The sequence below is a fragment of the Arvicanthis niloticus genome, chromosome 8 (genome assembly GCF_011762505.2).
Source record: "Arvicanthis niloticus isolate mArvNil1 chromosome 8, mArvNil1.pat.X, whole genome shotgun sequence".
Classification (NCBI taxonomy): Eukaryota; Metazoa; Chordata; class Mammalia; order Rodentia; family Muridae; genus Arvicanthis; species Arvicanthis niloticus.
Window position 1 is genome coordinate 947,501 of NC_047665.1, and position 20,092 is coordinate 967,592.

At 42.5% G+C, this 20,092-nt stretch overlaps 1 protein-coding gene and 1 pseudogene across 6 annotated transcripts in view; one reads left to right on the top strand and one right to left on the bottom strand.

The window, feature by feature from the left end:
• The window catches only part of Cdc14b (cell division cycle 14B), an 85,491-nt gene that overhangs the window by 4,969 nt on the left and 60,430 nt on the right, over positions 1–20,092 (top strand). The window lies entirely within an intron of this gene.
• Positions 8,485–10,415, bottom strand: LOC143443158 (thymosin beta-10 pseudogene; annotated as a pseudogene).

The following is a 20,092-nucleotide window of genomic DNA, read 5'->3' on the forward strand; positions in this document are numbered from 1 at the left end:
AATTTAATTTCTGCCAACACTGAGGTCTTTGACTATGTGCTGTTCATATTAGATGTTTGTGTGATCACTCTTGTTTTGTCTAGGGGCTAAGTTAACTAGCCTCATTGCTGTGCTGGGGGGGGGGGGGTTATTCTTACCAAGAACAGACCTACTCAATAGCGGTTTAATTCCCACCCCAATCCAATCAGTATTTTTTGTTATTTGTAGCCTCCGGCCATGAATCAACTGGGTTCACTTGAAAGCGGGGCTGGGAATGAAAGGGGACGGAGGGTGAGAAGAGATGAAGCCAAGACAAAGTTCTCTGATCAGGGCTCAAAGCTTTAATGTTCAATTTAAAGGGGAAGGCCCAACCCAAAACCCTTCCTGGTTTCAGCTGGAGATGGGTGGGATAATCCATAATCATTTTTGGTCTCGGCCAGAGATATCTCAAGGCAAGTCCGGGGCAGTTCTGCTTCTGTGTTCTGTGAAGCTAAAGTGGGTAACTTCACCTAGATCCTATCACTTGGTCTGTTGTGATAAACAAGGTCTCTCAGGCTTGCTCAAGGCTTGGGGAAGGGCACATCCACACCACACACTGGCAAAAGAGAAGCCTCAAATGTTATTTCTTTTATGGCTTTAGAGTGGCCAGGCAAATAGGTGAGGGGAAAGTGGTGCAGGACTAGTCCTGAAGCCAGGGAATCACCAGTCATCGATGGGTCATCATTGTGCATGCTCTGTTTATAAGTGGTGCTGGAGAGAGCTGAGCCAAAACCACACAATGAATTCCTAGGATGTAAGTAGAAGGCAATGGCGCGTGCCAATAATGGTTCTGGAAAAATTCTAATTGTGAGTTATAGGAAAGGTGCTTTGTGGGTGTGCAGTTTTTAACATTTTAAATTATGTTAATTATTTCAGTGTGTGGCGTGTTTGTTTGGGAGTGGGTGGACATATGGCAGTCAGAGGACAACTTGCAGTAACTGGTTTGTTCCTTCCACTGTGTGAGTCCTAGTGTTTGAACTCAGGCTGTCAAGCTTGGGCAGCAAGCACTTTTACTCATGGATCTATCTTCCCAGCCATGTGTGTGTTTTAAGTGGTTATGTAGAGATAATATGACCTTTCACTTTCCCATGAGAATGCCAACAGATGATGGAGATTGGTGATTTGGGCAAATGGATGGTCTCTGTTTGATACAGCTGTGACTGCCCAACTTTTCCTTTTTCTAAACGATAAAACTGATTCATAGTTGTACAAAAATTATTTGGCACGTTCATTCTGCGCCACTTAGACAAGTAGGCATGTGAGGATGGTCTCTTGGTGACCAATACCTGCAAGTTGAATTTAGAATTGAAAAATTAGTGGATTTGGACAAATACACAACAGAAACACAATATGCAGTTCCTCCTCTCTGCGTGCTGTTTCCCAAATTGACCACAAGCACAGGCCCAACTTTTAGACATGTTGTTTATTCAACAATACCCATTGGATAATATCCTCGGGTGCAAGAAATAAAGACACATTACCAGGACATCTCTCTTCTCCTGTATTTGTTTTTGTGTTGAGAAAACAGGACTTGGACGTTGAGGGAGGGAGGGAGGGAGAGAGGGAGGGAGGGAGGGAGGGAGAGAGAGAGAGAGAGAGAGAGAGAGAGAGAGAGAGAGAGAGAAGCATGTGATGTGCTTGAAATCCATGGGGCAGGTTTTGAAGAGCAAGGTCTCAGGCCAAGCTTTTGGAAGGCTGAAGTACTCAGGAGGAACCTTACTTGGTCCCATACCAGTTACTTGGACGAAGCCTGGGCTGATTGTTCACAACTTTTTGGAGCCTTGATTCTCCAGTGTGTCAAAGATGAAGTAAAGGGAATGCTGGGAACCTGCATGGCCTGGTCTCCAAATGCTAGGGATTGAGGCTCCAGGGTTACCGAGCTAACAGTAGTGGAGTGGCACCAGGTGACAGCAGTGAGGTGGAGGTCATTATGCTTGAAGACTCCTCCCAGCTGAGAAGCACACAGTCCCCCATCCGTGAATCAGCACGGACAGACGCAGAGAGTGCTGTTGTGCTGACAGCTCCCAGCTGCTACATTGCTGGCACAGGATGCATCAGAGTCAGCGGTGAGGCCAGCCTTCAGAGACACTGCATGTCCTTTAAAGACTTCAAAGAGCACCAGTACACCAAAGCTCAGATTTCACATCTGAGCTGTTATCCTAGACTGCTTATAGGTTCTTAGTTTACTTGTGTCTCAATGCAGAGACTTCATGCAGGAGCCACAGGTAGATTTTAGAAAGCAAAAAAAGATACCCAGCCAATGATCATTTTTCCAGAATTGTTGTGTCCTAGCATATCTTAGTATACTTAGTATTCCACAGATAGCCACCCAGTGATTTGATCTGGGGTTATTTACAGGGGTGAAGTGGGAGGCATATAATGGCAGACATGGACAACAGAGGCCCTTCATTACTAAATCGGTAGCAGAGACATGTTATGTGCAAGGGTCAAAAGCTGGAGATAGATTTTTTTTTGGGGGGGGGGGGGTTCGAGACAAGGTTTCTCTGTGTAGTCCTGGCTGTCCTGGAACTCACTCTGTAGACCAGGCTGTCCTGGAACTCAGAAATCTGCTTGCCCCTGCCTCCCAAGCACTGGGATCAAAGGCGTGCGCCACCACCGCTCGGCTAGATTTTTAAAAATTATGAGTTAAAAATTTTTCCTTTACATTTATGTGTGTGAGTGCACATACCCCCATATGTGTGAGGTTAGAGGAGAACCTGTATGAGCCTGTTCTCCTACTTGGGAGACTCTCCTATACCAGTTCTGAGGATCGAACTTAGATTGCAGGTTTATCTGCTCAGCCATTTCCCAGCCTCAAATTAATGTCTTTATTTTTATATTTATTTACTTGAGGTAGGGTATTCCTATGTAGCTCTGATTGGCCTGGAGCTTACTAAGTGTACCAGGCTGGTTTCAGACTCAGAGTTCCACTTGCCTCTGCCTCCCAAGTGCTGGGATTAAAGATGTACTTTGTTGCTGTAATTTTCAACCCCAATAAGCCCATAAAACACACACACACACACACACACACACAATCTGGGCTAGAGAGATGACCCAGAGGTTAAGAGCACTGATTGCTCTTCTAGAGGTCCTGAGTTCAATTCCCAGCAACCACACGGTGGCTCACAACCATCTGAAATGGGATTCGATGTCCTCATCTGGTATGTGTCTGAAGACAGCTACAGTGTACTCACATACATAAAAGAAATAATCCTTTAAAAAAACACAATCCAATTATTATAATAGTAAGCTATATGCCAAGATTGGGCAGATCTAAGACTATGCTAACTTATTCCCCAGCTATAAGACCCTTTGCTTGCTTTTTGCGGTTTCTCCTGGCCATGTGTGGTTCAGGTTCATCAGGCTTCTTCCTCTTCTTCCATCCTCTCTCCTCCCATCTTGCCTCTTCTCTCTCCACCTGCCCCCACTCTCAAACCTCCAGTCCCACCTTTCCCCTCTGTTGCCCAATCACAGCCTCTGGCCTTTATCTAACTGTTAACTGGGGAGAAGGTTCACAGAAGATCACCTGAGTACACAATGGACTGCTTTTCCCAGGCAGCCCCTCTAGAGAAAGCAGAATTGACGTCAGAATACAAACAACATTAGGACAACCCACAACAGGACTTTATTATTTTGGCTAAAACTTAAAAATTTATGTTTTTAAATCTGCACATAAAAGTGCTGGGAAAGTTCATTTTAGTACATCTTATTTCCTTCATTCCCTAGCTACAGAATATTTTCACCTAAGGAAGTCCTCTAAGATGTTTTCTATTGGATTTTTTTTTTTTTTTTTAAATTTTGGGAGCAAAGAACTGGACATACTGTTTATGTGAACATCTCAGAGCCATTTGTCACCTAGAAGGGCACCTTTACGAGCTGCATAAGCAGGATCAGAAGGTGAGGAAAGTGCTAGACACACAGAATTGGACTCTGTAGGAGCTAACTAGTCTTTCAATATGGCTTTTTTACTTCAGTTTTTAAGCTTCCAAACTTGGTCATTTAGCTTCTAGGTTTTTTTTTTTTTTTTTTAATTACTTTTTATGTGCATGAATGTTGTGTCTGCATGTGCATCCAGTACCTGTCGAGGCCAGAAGTAGATATCAGATCCCCAGGAGTTACAGAATGTTGTGGGTGCTGGGAATGGAACCTGGGTCCTCTGCAAGTGCTTTCAACCCTAGTGGGTTTTTTGTTTGTTTGTTTTTAGATGATCTGGCTTCAATATTACACAGAGATTATTGTAGAAAAAAAAAAAACATTTCCAAAAAATAAAGTTGATAAAAACAAGGCAGGAGAGATGGCTCAGCAGTTAGGACTATGTACTGTTCTTACAGATGGTGATTGCCAGCACCTGTGTCGGTCAGCTTACAGCTTCTTATAACTTCAGCTCTGGGGGACCCAGTGCCTTCTTGGCTTCCTTCAGAACCTGTTCACGTTTGATATACACACATAGACACATACATAGTTAAAAATTAGAAATGAATCTTAAAAACTGATTTTAGCCTTCACAAAGTAGTTAGTGTGTGTTTGTGTGTGAGATAGAGGGAGTGTGTGTGTGTATGTGTTTGTACATGAACAAGCATAGGTGCTGGAGGATTTGTTTTCTTATTTCAAAACATGCGTCCCAGGTATTGAACTCAGTTTTTTGGGCTTGGTGGCAAGTCTTTACTTGTCTTTATGCCATCTTACTGGCTCACAAAGTCAAGGCTCTTGAAGTGTGAAGTGTACATCTCATCTGGCCTCTGTTTCTGTAGAAGTTTTATGCCCCTCTCTGTGGGTTTTTTGTTTGTTTGTTTGTTTAATAGCTTTTCATGAATACTGCACCAACAAAGGTAGTCAGATCCTTGGCTACTTTATCGTTCTTTCTGATACTTTTAAACGGTAAAATTTAATCTGTGAGTTGTGATTCTTGGTTGTGTCTGTTTCTGCTTGTCCTTGGTTTAGTTTGAGGTGACAGTCAGCTGTGACTGGAGATCACCTTCTTTACAACTGAAGCTGAAACTGTTCTTCCTACGAAAAGAGGAGTTGATTTCTGTGTATGCATAATACCAAATGTGATTTCTGGGTATTTTTTATTGTGAATGCTAAGTGATGAATATTTTTGGTAGTACCAAGATTTGTCTTTTAAAATTGAAGTACCTTAAAATGTGCTTTCTGAAATAATATTTACAATTAATGGATATAACAGCTATTTGTTTTGTTTGTTTTGAGAGAGGATCTTTAAAATAATAGTTCTTTCTGTTTTCTAGGCATTTCTGTGCCTACCTGGTAGGTAGGTGTGTGTGTGTGTGTGTGTGTATATATATATATATATATATATATATATATATATATATATATATATAATAATTTTTTTTGTATTCCATGAAGCATGAGGGAAATTTCATGAAATGCTAGTTTGTTTGTTTGTTTTGTTTTGTTGGTTTTTCGAGACAGGGTTTCTCCGTGTAGCCCTGGCTGTCCTGGAACTCACTCTGTAGACCAGGCTGGCCTCCAACTCAGAAATCTGCCTGCCTCTGCCTCCCAAGTGCTGGGAGAAATGCTAGTTTTAATTTGGGGCTCAGGGAAGGGCTTTTATGTTCTGTTTTGGGTTCAGACAGGAAATCAAGTTGAGTGCTAGGGATGGGTCCCAGGGCCTCTTGTATGATTGACAAGCTCTACCACAAAACTACAGCATTAGTCACTTTCTAAAAAAAGTATTCTAATTTGTTTTGATTTTCAAGCTACTCAAATAAGGGAGCCAGTGGTCCCATGCATATAATAATAACACACACACAACATACACAAACACACACAAATAACATACACACACACAAATATTTTTTAATGTGTATAAGTGTTTTGCCTTCATGGAAGTGGACCCTGTGTATTTGATAGCCTGAGGAGACAAGGAGAGGCCATGAGATCTCAGTTGGAGTTACAGATGGTTGTGAGCCACCATGTGGGTCCTGGGAATGGAACATAGGTTCTCTGCAAGAGCAGCAAGTGATCTTGAGCACTGAGCCATTGCTCTAGCAATGTCTAGTCCTTAGTATTGTTTATACTCCAGAGGAGCAGTTCTTTTAGGGGTTGTTCACCAGTCAGAAGGTTTAGTCCCTCTGTCTAGAAGGCAGAGGAAAGCTGTACTGGAATTAATTCTAGAGCAGAGCAGCATCACACATGACTCCATGACTTCCCAGGTAGTTCACTTTTATCCTATTAAAATTCTGTTGGCAGCCTACTTTTCACAAAAGCAAAACATCTTGTTCCTGATGTCACTGGAATTTGTTGTTCCTTCAGGTTCTCATTTGAAAGGGAAATTACTCTCAGCTCTGCTGTGCAGTTTACGACATTGATCTTTTTATACCCAATCCATAATGCTTTAATATCGTTTACGAATTTTGAAATCTGCAAAGCTCTCTATTTTAGGACCATCTCTGCTGAATCATTCTCTGCGTTTTACTCTTCTGTATGAATTATTCTATGGAATTAATTAAAGTATCTATTCAATAAGGATTTATCACACAGTTGCCATGAGCAAGAAATTGTACCAAGTATTTATTACTGAGGGAGGGGGCAGAGGAGGGAAGATTTATAATATCCCATCCCCATCTCTAAACAGGGAGAGCAGTCCGTTCTTAGTCATCTCAGAGAAGACAGCTAACTAGGACTTAACCACGTGGCTTTGTTCTCTTTAAAATATCAGTTTGAAGTGTCACTTGACAGTTCCTACATGATTTCAGTTATTTTTTCCAGTGTTAGGCAAAAAGGATCCATTTTAATAGTGTATCTTTGTGTGCGTCCCTGAGATGTTTTACTTTTTTTTTTTTTTTTTTTTTAATTCTATTACATTTTACCTTTGTTCTGTTTGGACACAAACTAGAGTCATCTGGAAATAGGGAATCTTAATTGAGGAATGGCTTGTATCAGACTGACCCGTGGGCATAACTGTGGTACTTCTTCTGGGCTAAAGATAGATGCAGAAGAAAGCGTCCCTTCTCTCTGAACACAGAGCAGTAGATTAGTCATCCTAGTGAAGACAGGTACAGGGACTCAACTGAGTAGCTTCAGATCCCGCCTCCAGGTTCCTTCCTTGAGTTCCTTCAGTGATAGACTGTTATCTGGAAATGTAAAATGAAATAACACCCCCCCCCCAAGTTGCTTGGGCTATAACCCACTGAATATTAAGTTGCTAACTATTTCAGTAGCTACATTTGGTGTGTGAGCTGAACTGAAAAACACCCCAACTTTCACATTCTTTTAGGGTGCTGAGAAGTGCTTTGACAAGAATGTGTGTGATATAATCCAAATTATGTTTTGTTTTTAGATTTAACACTTAACTTTGTTCTTCCCCCCTTCTCCCTCTTGCTCCAGCCCCAAGTTTTTTTTTTTTTAATTTAATTTTTTAAAAATTTTATTTAGATTCAGGCAGGGCAGTGGTGGTGCACATCTTTAAATCCAGCATTTGGGAGGCGGAGGCAAGCAGATTTCTGAGTTCCAGGACAGCCAGGGCTACACAGAGAAACCCTGTCTTGAAAAACCAAAAATAAATAAACAAACAAACAAATAAATAAAAATAAAATTATTTAATGAGTACACTGTAGCTGTCTTCAGACACCCCATAAGAGGGTATCAGATCTCATTATGGATGGTTGTGAGCAACCATGAGGTTGCTGGGATTTGAACTCATGACATCCAGAAGAGCAGTCAGTGCTCTTAATCACTGAGCCATCTCACCAGCCCCTCAAATTAGGAGAGATAGTCTCAAACTGCATTTGGAGTTAATTGTTGAAATACTAAGTAGCTGGTTGGAAGTATCTATATGTGAGACTGAAGCATCCTAAAGTGCATTTCTTCTCTTTTTGGTATTGAAATATCAGCAAAGCTTAGTTTATAAAAAGTAGGAACACAGCTAAGTGTTGTAGACTGTTGATGTGTTCTCATTTTAAATCATTGAATCTGAAAGAGCCTAAAGCACAAATTCAATCAAGACACATTTGGATGCATTTTTTGAGTTCCATCCTTGCCTTGGCTGCAGGGAAAATTGCAACAGAGATCTCAGGAAGTGATCTGGGAAAGGCATGGTTGGCGCTGTCTTTGCTGTCCGCCAAGGATGCCTTGAGATGGTGGGAAGTTTTGAGCTGGGATTTTTCCCTCCCTCCCTCCCTCCCTCCCTCCCTCCCTCCCTCCCTCCCTTCCTTCCTTCCTAATTAAAAGGGTGGGTTTTTTTTTTTGTTGCTGTTGTTGTTTTTTTTTTGTTTGTTTGTTTTGTTTTGTTTTTTGCTGGGCAGTGGTGACACACGTCTTTAATCCCAGCACTTGGGAGGCAGAGACAGGCCTACAGAGTGAGTTTCAGGACAGCCAGGGCTACACAGAGAGAAACCCTGTCTCCAAATAAATAAATAAAAATAAAAATGTGTTTTTTTTCCATGAGGTATGTTTTATTTTCATCAATCATACAAATAATTTTTTATAATATCCCAGGGCAAACGGGTGAAATTTGGCAGTCCGATTGGGGGTGGGGGGCTTCAGAGACCACAGGCCGGGGAGCGCCGGGATTCACAGTGCAGCTTGTGGCTCAGGTCCATCTTGCAGGTGTCTCTCTCTCCACATCATGAGAGGGTTTTGGAGATGATGGGGTGGGGAAATCTTCCTAGGCTTTTAGGAGATCTCACTCCTCATTTCCTGTTCAATAGTTTATTTGGTTGGCATAGTGTTCTCCTGTGTCTCAGTTTTCTTCAGCTTGGCCTTATCAAAGCTGGCAATTTCCCCCAAGCCTGGCTTGTAAGCCATTTTCTTAAAACTCGTTCTGAGCTCACGCTCCAGGTGCTCCCACTCGCATTGCAGCAGCAAGAAACTTAAAAAGTGTTTTTTGAGAGAGGGTTTCATTATGTGTCCTTGGCTAGCCTGGAACTTGTTTTGTAGACCAGACTAGTCTCAAATTCATAGATCTGCCTGCTTCTTATTCCCGCCTGCTGGGATTAAAGGTATTTGCCACCACACCCAGCTATATTGCTTTTATTTAGTTCGAGCATATGCGCACATGCACACATGCAGGGGACAGTTATGTCCTGCCCTGAGGGTCTTGGGGGATCAAACTCAGGCTGTTAGCCTTGGCAACAGACTACGGACTTTACTCATCTTCTCTTTTTTTTTTTCTTTTCATTTTTGTAGTACTAGCAGTTAGTTCTCATACTAAGCATTCACTCTACTGCTGAGCCAGCACCTGGGTGAGGTTCTTAAAGTATCTGCTGCAGTTAGTTATATAGTTAGGTTCTTTCTCCATGTGCTTAATTGTGACAATTTATTTAAATTCTTACCATACTCTCTGCCCTAAGTGAATGTGGTCTTGTTATTGTGTTGTTGTGTCTTGCTAGTTGACATTTTTGACCAATGGGAGAATACCAGGTTAGATGTTTACAATGTAAATCTAACTTTTTAAGGTTCTTCGAGACAGTGTTTCTCTGTGTATCTCTGGTTGTCCTGGAATTCACTCTGTAGACCAGGCTGGCCTCCAACTCAGAAATCTGCCTGCCTCTCAAGTGCTGGGATTAAAAGTGTCCGCCACCACTGCCCGGCCTAACTTTTTTTTTTTTTTTTTTGAAGTATAAATATGCAGTGTTTAGTTTTTCGGTCAACTTGATCCAAGCTAGAGTCTGAGAAGAGGGAACCTCAGTTGAGAAAAATGCCTTTATTAGATTGGCATGTAGGCAAGTCTGATGGTTAATGTTGATGTGGGAGGGCACAGTACACTCACTGTTAGTGGTGCCCACCTGCCCAGGTGATCCTCATAGGACAAAGGTAGTCTGTCAGCTACAGGAGACTGTGAGTCTGGAGAGTAAGTAGCACTAGTTCCTGCCTAGACAACCCTTTGTGATAGACTATAAGCTGAAAGAAACCCCTTTCTCTCCAAGTTGCTTTTGGTCACAGTGTTTATCACAGCAATAGGAAGCAAACCAGGACAGAATTGGATTCCTGGTCACGCTGTTTTGGGGCAGGTGGTGGGGAGTGTTGGGAATTTTAAGCTGGAAGAGCCATGAATGCTTAGAGTTTAGTGAACTGTTCTATCACAGCCTGGAAGATGTTGAGAGGTGCAGAGATTGGAGCCTGTCTTTTGAAGTTTCAGACACAGGGCTGTTTATGTGATAATGTAAGAATCTGTGGCTGTTGCGTGACAAAACTTTACCTAGGGAGACACAACACAGACATCGACTTACCCAGATAGGGAGCCCATGACAGACCAAAGTATGGATACCACCAAAGTCCAATTTGGTGAACCAGTGAGTTTTATTCACTTACAGGAATATTGGTGTAAGTGGTACAGTTCTGAGGGGAATGGTTTCCTGGCAGTTGAGAGTCAAGGAGTACCATAAAGTTACACTGCACAACAAACCTCACATAAGAGATTTATTGGGAATGACTTGAGGGTGGCTGCTTCTGCTCAAGAGTAGTCTCTTGCCACCCCCAGCCCCCTGGAGTTTTCCAGAGTGGGGATTGGTGAGATTTTGAGCTCAGGGATTGGCAGGTTTTTTAACCTGAAAGTGAGCTCTGACCTTTTACCCTATATTTCTCCCTTTTTTTTTTTTTTTTTTTTTTTTGGTTTATTAAGGGAGTGGGGGATGGGCTGCTACTGCTCTTCCAGAGGACCTAGGTTCTATTCCTAGCACCCATACAGCAGCGAACAACAAATGGGAATGCCAATTTCAAGGGATTTGATTCCTTATTCAACTGCCTTAGGCACCAGGCAAGCATATGGTACACATATATACATGCAGGTAAAACAATCATATGCAAAAATATACTTCAAACAACCGGGGGGGGGGGGGGGGGGGGGGGGGGAGGGTTGGGAAAGGGGGCGGAGCTATGAAGTCCTTGAGCAGAAATGACTGGAAGATGCTGTATCACCAAAACCCCCAGGTATGAGTGAACTTACGTATTTGGCAACATGGAACACATAAGCATAGCCTGCCAGTGGCCCAAATAGGTTGGAGAGTGTTCTTTCTAGGTGCCTCAGCTGGCCAAATCTCTTTCAGGTACCTCAGCTAGTTTCTTCTGCCAGGCAGTTTTATCTGGTTTCAGTCTTCTTTGCAGCTTTGTGAGAGTCTTTGCAGCTTGGCTTCACTTTGTTCTGAGAGGGACTCTCAGCCTTTCTTTACTCTGGCAGAGAGGGGCTTAGTGAATATGATCAGTTTCAGGGACTTCCTGTTTTTGTTTGTTTTGTTTTTTTGACTGTTTAGCTCTGGCTCTGGAACTCCCTCTATATAGACCAGTCTAGCTTGGAATTCAGAGATCTGCCTGCCTCTGCCTCCGGAATGCTGGTATTAAAGGCTTGAGCTTCACCAGCTGCTGGCCTTTTTACCTTCTTGATTTTAAAAGCTTCCCTGCAGGATCTGATGTTTCAATATGGGAGGAAGCTGTTACGCAACAGTGCATTCAGAGGAAGGAGGGAAAGGGGCAAAAAAACCAACCTGCAGATTCTAGTCATTTGGTGCTGAAGAATTAGCTGTCATTAACAAGAAACCAGAGCCTCTGAAGTAAAACCTTTGGCTTTTGGAACAATCAATGCTGGTTAGCTAGGCTGAAGAATCAGCTGTGATTAATGAGAGCAGCATGTCTGAGGCTCATGAAGTCTTCTGTGAGATGCGTAAAGAATCAAGGTAAAACCTGTAGGCAGTAAGGACTTATTCTGTGGCTTGAAGGTTTTATTGGCAGTTGTGTGAGGAGCATCCAGAAGGCTAATGTGCAAGACAGATCCTGACTGTGGTGAATGTGGTAAGACTGGAAGAATCAAACCATTGCCAAGGTGCAATGCCAGGAATGGGTCTCCATGGAGACTCAGCAGATTCAGAGTCAAGTTCCATTTCCAGGAACTCATTGTTCTCAGCTAAATGGAGCGTGTGTGAGGGTCTGAAGCCAACCTTAAGTCTGTTTTCTAACAAGTTAGATAACAACTGTTCGGAAATCTTGGGACTACTGTAAGATAGACACTCCCCCGTATTTAACCGCTCAGGACTTTGTTGGGCTGTGTATGAAGTCATATAGCTAGCAAGGAGGGAAGTCATGGGTTACAGGATGTGATTTAGTAATCACCCAATGCCTTCCACTGGTACCTTTTTGGTTGCATTTTCTTACTGACCAGAGCCTTGCACCGTACCCTGTTTCTTCAGAGGAATCCTTTTTTTTCTTTCTTTCTTTCTTTCTTTCTTTCTTTTTTTTTTTTTTTTAGACAAGGTTTCTCCGTGTAGCCCTGGCTGTCCTGGAACTCACTCTGTAGACCAGGCTGGCCTGGAACTCAGAAATCCGCCTGCCTCTAGCTCCCAAGTGCTGGGGTCAAAGGTATGTGCCACCACTGTTGGGCCTGAATCCATTTTTTTTTTTTTTAAGTACAAGGAAAATAAACTAGTTACTGCTCATCTTGTCAGATGTGTAACTGAACATAAGCAAACCTTTCTCCTGGGATCTTGATTCAGAGACTAAAGCCTTGACTTTGGAAGCATGAGAGATAATTTTTTTTTTTTCTTAGCCTACTGAATATTGGTTGGCAGCTTTAGAATTTACTGGATTAATTAGTTCCTCTTATCTTACCTTGCCCTTTAACCCTGTACCCTATTCCCTGAACTAAGGGGTGCAGTTACTATTCTGGGTTCTTAACACACTAATGTATGTCAGCGTTCTGGTCACACTTGATGGTATTGCCTGGGAACCATTGAAAAAGATAAAATCATTTCTAGTAATTTAGAAATATTTGCCTTTTTTCAGGGACAAGTCTGGGGGACGGGTGGGAGGGAAGGGTTGCAAGTTCCAAAGCCTCAACAGCTTGGTATCAGAATTAAAGAGGGCTGTGGATAGCTCAGAGCACTTGTTGAGCATACACAAAAGCTCTGGGTTCAATCTCCAGTACCACATACATAAAATATTTATGTTTACTCTTTTAGAAATTAATTACGCTTATTTGTTGTGTATCTCTGTGTATGTGTGAGTGGGTGCTATGGCATACCACAAGCCCTGAGGTCTGATATTATTTGAATAGATGGTTTCTTGGGCATTGCTGGGTACCAGGAGATCATCACAACTCAGGTGTCAAGAGATGTTTCAGATCAATGTTTCAGACAATATGGGGCTACCCCCATATTGTCATATCAACTTTTATATACAGAACATTTTGTGTTGCCCAGCGTGGCCTGGAATGCTGATCTACCTGCCTCTGTGTCCTAAGTGCTCAGATTAAAGGTGTGCACCACCACTGCCCAGTATATCTGAGCTTTGTGGCCTCCAAAAACAAAAAACAAAAAAAAAATCAAAGCATGCACAGTTTATCTTAAGAGACCGTGGCTTCCTGCTTCCTGTGGAGCTGCTGCCAGGCCTGTGTGGCACAGAGGCTGTGGCGGGGAGCTAAATGACACTACAGGGAAATCAGTTGTAATTAAGTGACCTGTAAGTAAAGGTGCAGATGCCTGGCAGAACAGCATGGCTTGTCCATCTAGATTGATGATACAGGGCTATTGGTGGGCACCCCACCTGCTCCCTTCTGCTTTAACTCTAATGGGCAGCGTGTCCTCAAGATGCAGACCTTGGGGGGAAGAAAGCTCACTTGCATGGATTTCGTTGCCCCTAACCCACCTTGTCCTCTTAAACAAACCAAAAAAAAAAAAAAAAAAAAAAAAAAAATCTTGCATGCCATCTCATCCAAAACAGGCAGTTTGGTGTGGAATTCACTTCCCTGAGCTACTTAATTACTTCCCACCAGGCGTTCACAGAAGTCATGCTGAGATGCAATAATGAGAAATGAGCTGAGGGCAAAGCACAGTCAGTAATGCTTGCCCAGCATGCACAAAGTCTTGAATTCTATCCTGAACACTGCATCAGCCAGTCAAGGTGGTGCATGCCTTTACTCAGCACTGGTAAGGTAGAGACTGGAACTTCAGAAATCCAAGGTCAGGCCGAGACCCTGTGCCGAACAGAGAGGCTTTTCCTCATTCCTGGATGTGTCTGCACATGCCCCACCCCTGAGTCAGTTCTAACTGAATAGGCTGGTTCTGTGGGGTCAGAGCTTGGAATTACCCAGATGTCACAGCCAAATGACAGGGCAGTTGCTTTGTCTCCCTTGATGCTTTCTGACATTACCTTATTTGTTAGGTTCAGGGTCTGGGGCAGCCTGGAAAAATCAGCCTTGACCACCTCTGTTTCTAGTAGGCTAGTTAAATGAGGCATAGTGAAAAGCATAAGAGTAAATTTATTTAATGTGGCCAAGAAGAGGAACAAATAAAGAGATCCAGTGCCCATTCCAAGTTCTAGGGTTCTGATGGGAAATTTAGGTTTAAATAGGTGTTGGAGCTTGCCATAGTGGTACACACCTTTAGCTCCAGCACTCTGGTCTATGCATCAAGTTCTACGTCAGCCAGGGCTACATAGTAAGACAAGGTATGCTCTAACTAGGCAAGACTGGTTGAGGTATGTATGGTCCTACCTACCCATCCTTGGCTAGGCTCCAGTGTCTCCCAAAAGGCTGTTTGGTTATCAGAAAATTCCTCCTTGGCTGGGCAGTGGCGCAGGCCTTTAATCTCAGCACTTGGGATTTCAGAGTTCAAGGCCAGCCTGGTGTATAGAGTGAGTTCCATGACCGCCAGGCTTACACAGAGAAACCAACCCTGTTTCGAAAAACAAAACAAAGTTCCTTCTGGCTGTCACCAGACTTCAATGTTTTCCTTTTCTCAATATGGAATTTCTGGGGAAATCCCAATTTCTTGGAGTATATAGTCTGATAGCCAAAGGGAGGGGCACAATGTCTCCAGACTATTTCCATTCCCGCCAAGATTGTGACACTCCCCATGGTGAGGTGGGGGTGACTACTGGATCCTGAGATGATCGAATGTCTAGTGCTTAGACCAGGATGGACTCTGTTAGGGTTTCCTTTTGTTCAGTTTCGCATGCCTTTCCTTCTGGTCATTAAACAAGTGCTGGCTGAGTGCCTGTTGGGTATCTGTGTCAGGTGGCTTTGAATAGGTTTGGCCTCCATTGATTCATGTGTTTGAATGCTTGGCTCAGTGAGTTGCATTATTAGGAGGTGTGGCCTTGTTAGAGTGGGTGTGGCCTTATTGAAGGAAGTGTGTCATTGTGGGGATGGGCTTTGGCTGTCTGCACCATGTCTGCAAAAGGCTATGCTGGATAGTCTCAGAAGTGGAGCTGTAAGGAGCAAAGCTAGTATAGATGGAGCTATAGGGCATGTCATCAGCAGAGCCACTCTGTCGCCTCATTCTTAATCTTATTTTTAAATAGTAAATAGATGCATAAATAAATGTGGCTAACATGTCAGGAAGAGCAGATAGTTCTCCTAAGAAAAAATAATTTAGAAGCAATTTAGCATGAACCAGTCCTGGCTGAGTCTCTACTCCACTCACCTACCCACCACTGCCCAGAGAACACTTGGTTTCTGTAAACCTTCCTTTGTGAGACCTCAGCACCTCCTTTCCTGCTTTTTAAATTTTACTGCTACTACTACTACTACAATTACTTTGAGCAAACAGTTTTAACTGAAAGTACAAATACTATATTTATTATTTTATTTTGAAACAGGTCTCTATTTTGTAGCTCTGGCTGTCCTGGAACCAGAATGGCCTCAAACTCGAGAGATCCACCTGCCTCTGCCTCCCAAGTGCTGGGATTAAGGTATACACCATCATGTCTGGCAGATAAAAATACTATTTGAAATACCTTAAATTACTGTGTTTTCTGGTAAGTCTTTGTTATCGAGGTCTCTGTACCTTAGGCTAGCCTTGGACTTCAGCTGAGGATAACCCTAAACTTCTGATTATCCTACTTCTGCTGTCCATAGTGCTGGGATTACAGGTTTACATCCCATACCACTTTTAGGCAGTTCTGGGGAGCCAGCCCCTGATTTCATGCATCCCAAGCTCATTTTCTTTTCTAATCTTAGGCTGCAATATAATTATTCATGATCTTAAGGTAATGATAAGATTACCCTTCATTGTGTTTAATACAGAACACTTGGTTAGTACTTTTTCACAAGTCCAAAGTAGTCAAGATTCTTTTATTTTTTCAATTTAATTTTTTTAAGTTTGTGTGTGTGTGTGTGTGTGTGTGTCATTCCTATATTCACGTGGGTACTCTTGGAGGCCAGAAGAGGACATTAGATCCCCTAGAACTGGGGTTGCAAGTGGTTATTTCCCGCCTGATATGGGTGCTGGGAACCAAACTCAGTTCCTCTGCAAGAGCGGTACAGCTCTTAACTGCCAACTGTCTCTCCAGCACCTGAGATTCTTTCTTAAGCTGCCTTTTCACCTCTGGCTCCTTGAAATTATAAAGTACAGCTTACACACAGTCAGATGTGTAGTTTGAGTTTATTAAGTGTATATGCCCCTGAGCCTCTGCTCTGAACTTTCTTTCCATGGGTTTCTTGTCCCATACCCACTCCATGAGCATGTTAATTTCTGTCTGGGCCAGTTTTGCCTGCGGTTGAACTTTGGTGTACAGAGTTCTGAAGTGTGAACTTCTTTGCTTGAGCTCAAAGATACAGGTGTTGGTCTGAGCATCATGTACTTGCTCTCTCTGGTTGGAGGAGTGTTCCACTGGGGAGTCTGCTCAGTTACTGATGGTCTTTAGTTGTTGATTGCTTCTAGTTACTGTCGTCTATAACAAAGCTGCTGTGAATATTTGTGTACCAGTCCTTTTGTAGACACTTGGAACTTCTCTTGGGTATATACGTAAAGGGAAAAGTTAACTTGGAATAAATTGCCAACCATATTTATTAGGGTTTCGTGTGTATCTGTGTGTACACATGTGTATAGCTGAGCCTGCAGGTGGGTGAAGAAGTCAGAGTCAATGTTGGGTGTTTTCTTCTTGACTCACTTGCAGTTTCCACCCCCACACTAGCATATGGGGTTCTTTCCTGTGTCTTTGTTAGGAGTAGAGAAGGGTGAGGTTAGGTGTGAGTGTTTTAGTTTGCATCTCTGTTGCTATGATAACACCATGACCAAAAGCAACTTGGGGAGAAAAAGGTTTATTTCACTTACAGGTCACAGTGCACCATCCAGGTTGACCTAGGGCAAGAGCTGAAATATGAACTAAAACAGAAATCAAGGAGGGGCTTGCTTCATGGAGGAGCATGTTCTGCTACCCTTTTTATACTGTGGAACCACCCACAGTGGGCCAGGCCCTTCCACATTTATTAGCAATTTAAAGAATGTCTCAGATACCATAGGCCAATTTGATCGGACAGTTCTTCAGTTGAGGTTTCTCTGCTCAGGTGACTCAGAAAGGCACAGAATTGTATTGTCCTGGCAAAAGGGACTTGGAAGGACTGAAGTAAAACTAATCCAGTCCAGGAAAAACAAAGGATGTTCTTTTCTTTTAAGGTCTTTGTGTGTGTGTGTGTGTGTGTGTGTGTGTGTGTGTGTGTGTGTGTGTCTGTTGGTTGCCTTGAGGAGAAAGTGGATCTAAGGTCAGTTGACATTATCAAGTTAGGCTAAGAAACACTGTGTTCTTTGCAATTTGGGTTAGGGTAGGTGTTTGGAAAGTCCCAAGGACATTGTTGGATAAGGGGCTTCTTAAAATTGCACAGAATAATGAGCCTGATTAGTATATGACTTATGGGACATGGCCATAGTCAGTGAGCTTTTGGTCTGAGCCCAGGGAAGCTGGGTGTGCTCTTTCTGCCTACAGTTTTCCTTCGGGGACTTTGTTACTTGGAAATCTTGTTTTCAGAAAGGTCAGGCTCCCACTTTGATGCTCTTCTGTGTTAATAGATGTTAATGCTATTTTATGGTTCTTAGGAGTATAGGCTCATGCATATGCTCATGGCTCTATTTCTTTCCCAACAAGTGGTAGTAGTAGTATTTCTAATTTTAGCCATTCTTGTGGATGGGAAGTGCTACTTCACTGTGATTTAATTTGCATTGCTCTGATTTTGAATACTTCTTTTTCATGAGCTACAGGCCATTTATTTCCTTTTGTTAACTATCTTCATGTCTTTTGTCCCAGTTTCCATTAAAAAAAAAATAACACTGATGTATTAATCTATGTGCTCCACAGAAGAAAAACACCATAATATTAGCATAGTGGTGTTTTTAAAATCACTCTGAATTTTTCTAAAGGAAAATTATTAGAATGGCCTAGAATTGTGACTTGTCCAAATAGTTGTTTTGGAGAGACTTTAAACATAGGAGATAAAGTATAATTAAGACCTTGCTTCTGATAAAGGCTCAGCTTTCTAATCTGTGGGTGCTAATTCATATATTGCTGGTGACTGAATGTTGGGGAGGTTACCCCCCCCAAAAAAAAGGCGAATATTGTAGTCCATGCTTGTGTTTGTTGTCTGGGTGGCTTCACTGCATCCTTTGGTTCTGAGCATACAGTACAGCAGTTTCTACCATGTGTGCTTCTCCATGTGCACACCCAGCTTTCACTGCTTGAAACATCTCAGATTATAGGTTTTTTTTTTTTTCTGCACATACAATTCTCTTCTCTTGCAGAAACATTCTGTTTAATTACAGAAAGCAAAGACTTTTAGTAATATTTTCTATTCTTGTTCTCAGTCCAATAGTCTGCCTTTGGATTATGTTCTGGTAGAATGTTTGATTTTTTTAAAATTGCCAACTTGGGTTTGTTCAACAAAAATCTTCGAATGGATTTTTGCCTTGAGATTGAGACAGAATTGGCAGTTTCTGAAATCACCTTAAACTTATGTCATTTGTACTGTATATCTATGTAAAATGGCATGTGTTCTCAGTACCCATAACTGTAGAATCAAAATGTTAATGAACTTCAAAGAAATCTTTCAGATGCCCGTGTCCTGTATTACCAGATTGTTTGCCCCAAAATTCTTTTGTTTGAAGACAGGGTTTCTGTGTGTAAAGCCCTGGCTGTTCTGGAACTCTCTTTGCAGACCAGGCTGGCCTTAAAGTCACAGAGATTGGACTTCTTCTGCCTCCTGAGTGCTGGGTTTAAAGGTGTATGCCACTATCACCCCCACCAAAAATTTATTCTTTCTGTGAATGTAAAGAAGCTTATCCACCTTATTAATATGTAACTTGGGATTAGTCTTTAATAGTGAAATTTACATGTAGGCCAAAGAATTGCTTAAAATCACTTTTCCAGATTTACCAGTATATATTTGATTTGCATGCTTATTTTATACACCCATGTTTTACCTAGGTTAACATAAGAGGGTCTGAAGTATTTTTTCAAAATGTTCCTTCAGGCAAGTCTTTGTTTTGAAATGAGGTAAATATTGGTGTCCATCCTTTCCCCCTCTGAAGTTATTACTTGAATAGAAAAATAAAAATTTGTTAAAGTTTCTGGTTTATAATCCTAGATGAGCATCCATCTGCCTAAAGTGCCCAGTCTTGTTGCAGCCCGTACTGCCCGTTCCGGTCCGAGGATCAGGGTCTAGCGAGAGAGAGAGTGGGGATAAAGGGGAAGAGACGCGAAGAATGGAGACAAGACAGAGATTCTGATCAAGTCTCGTTTATTGAAGGGAATTCTCAGCTATTTATAGGCTTTTGCCACGTGCCTTGTAGGCGCGTGGATACCACGTGCCTTGCAGGTGTTGATATGACGTAAGCCTTACAGGCGTCTATAGCGTGGACAGCACGTGCACCGCAATGCCTTGCAGGCGTGGATAGCACATGCGCCTTATAAGCATGTATGGCGTAGATAGCACGTGGACAGCACGCAAACTGCATGCCTTGCAGGCGTGACTACCACGTGTACCTTGCAGCTGGGGCCAGTAAACAGCAACACAAAATATGTGGGATATCAGAGTGTGCTTCAGCTGTTGTAGGCTATTGAAAACCAAATCTTTCGTCAGGGTATATGGTTCCAGATGGCTGCAAAGTTGATCTAGCCACTTTCTGCTAAAGTCGGCTCCCAACACAGTCTATCTCTTCTGTGACTTCTCCCTGGGTCAGCTCTGACTGCACCCTCCTGTCCTACTGTCTGACTGGGTCTGTGGCCTCAAACTTGAGAGATCCACCAGATCTCTGTGCCAGGATCAAAGGTGTGCATCATTATAGCCGGTTTGTAGCTAGATTTTTATTGCTGTGATTAATACCAGGATCAAAACCAACTTGGAGAGAAAAGG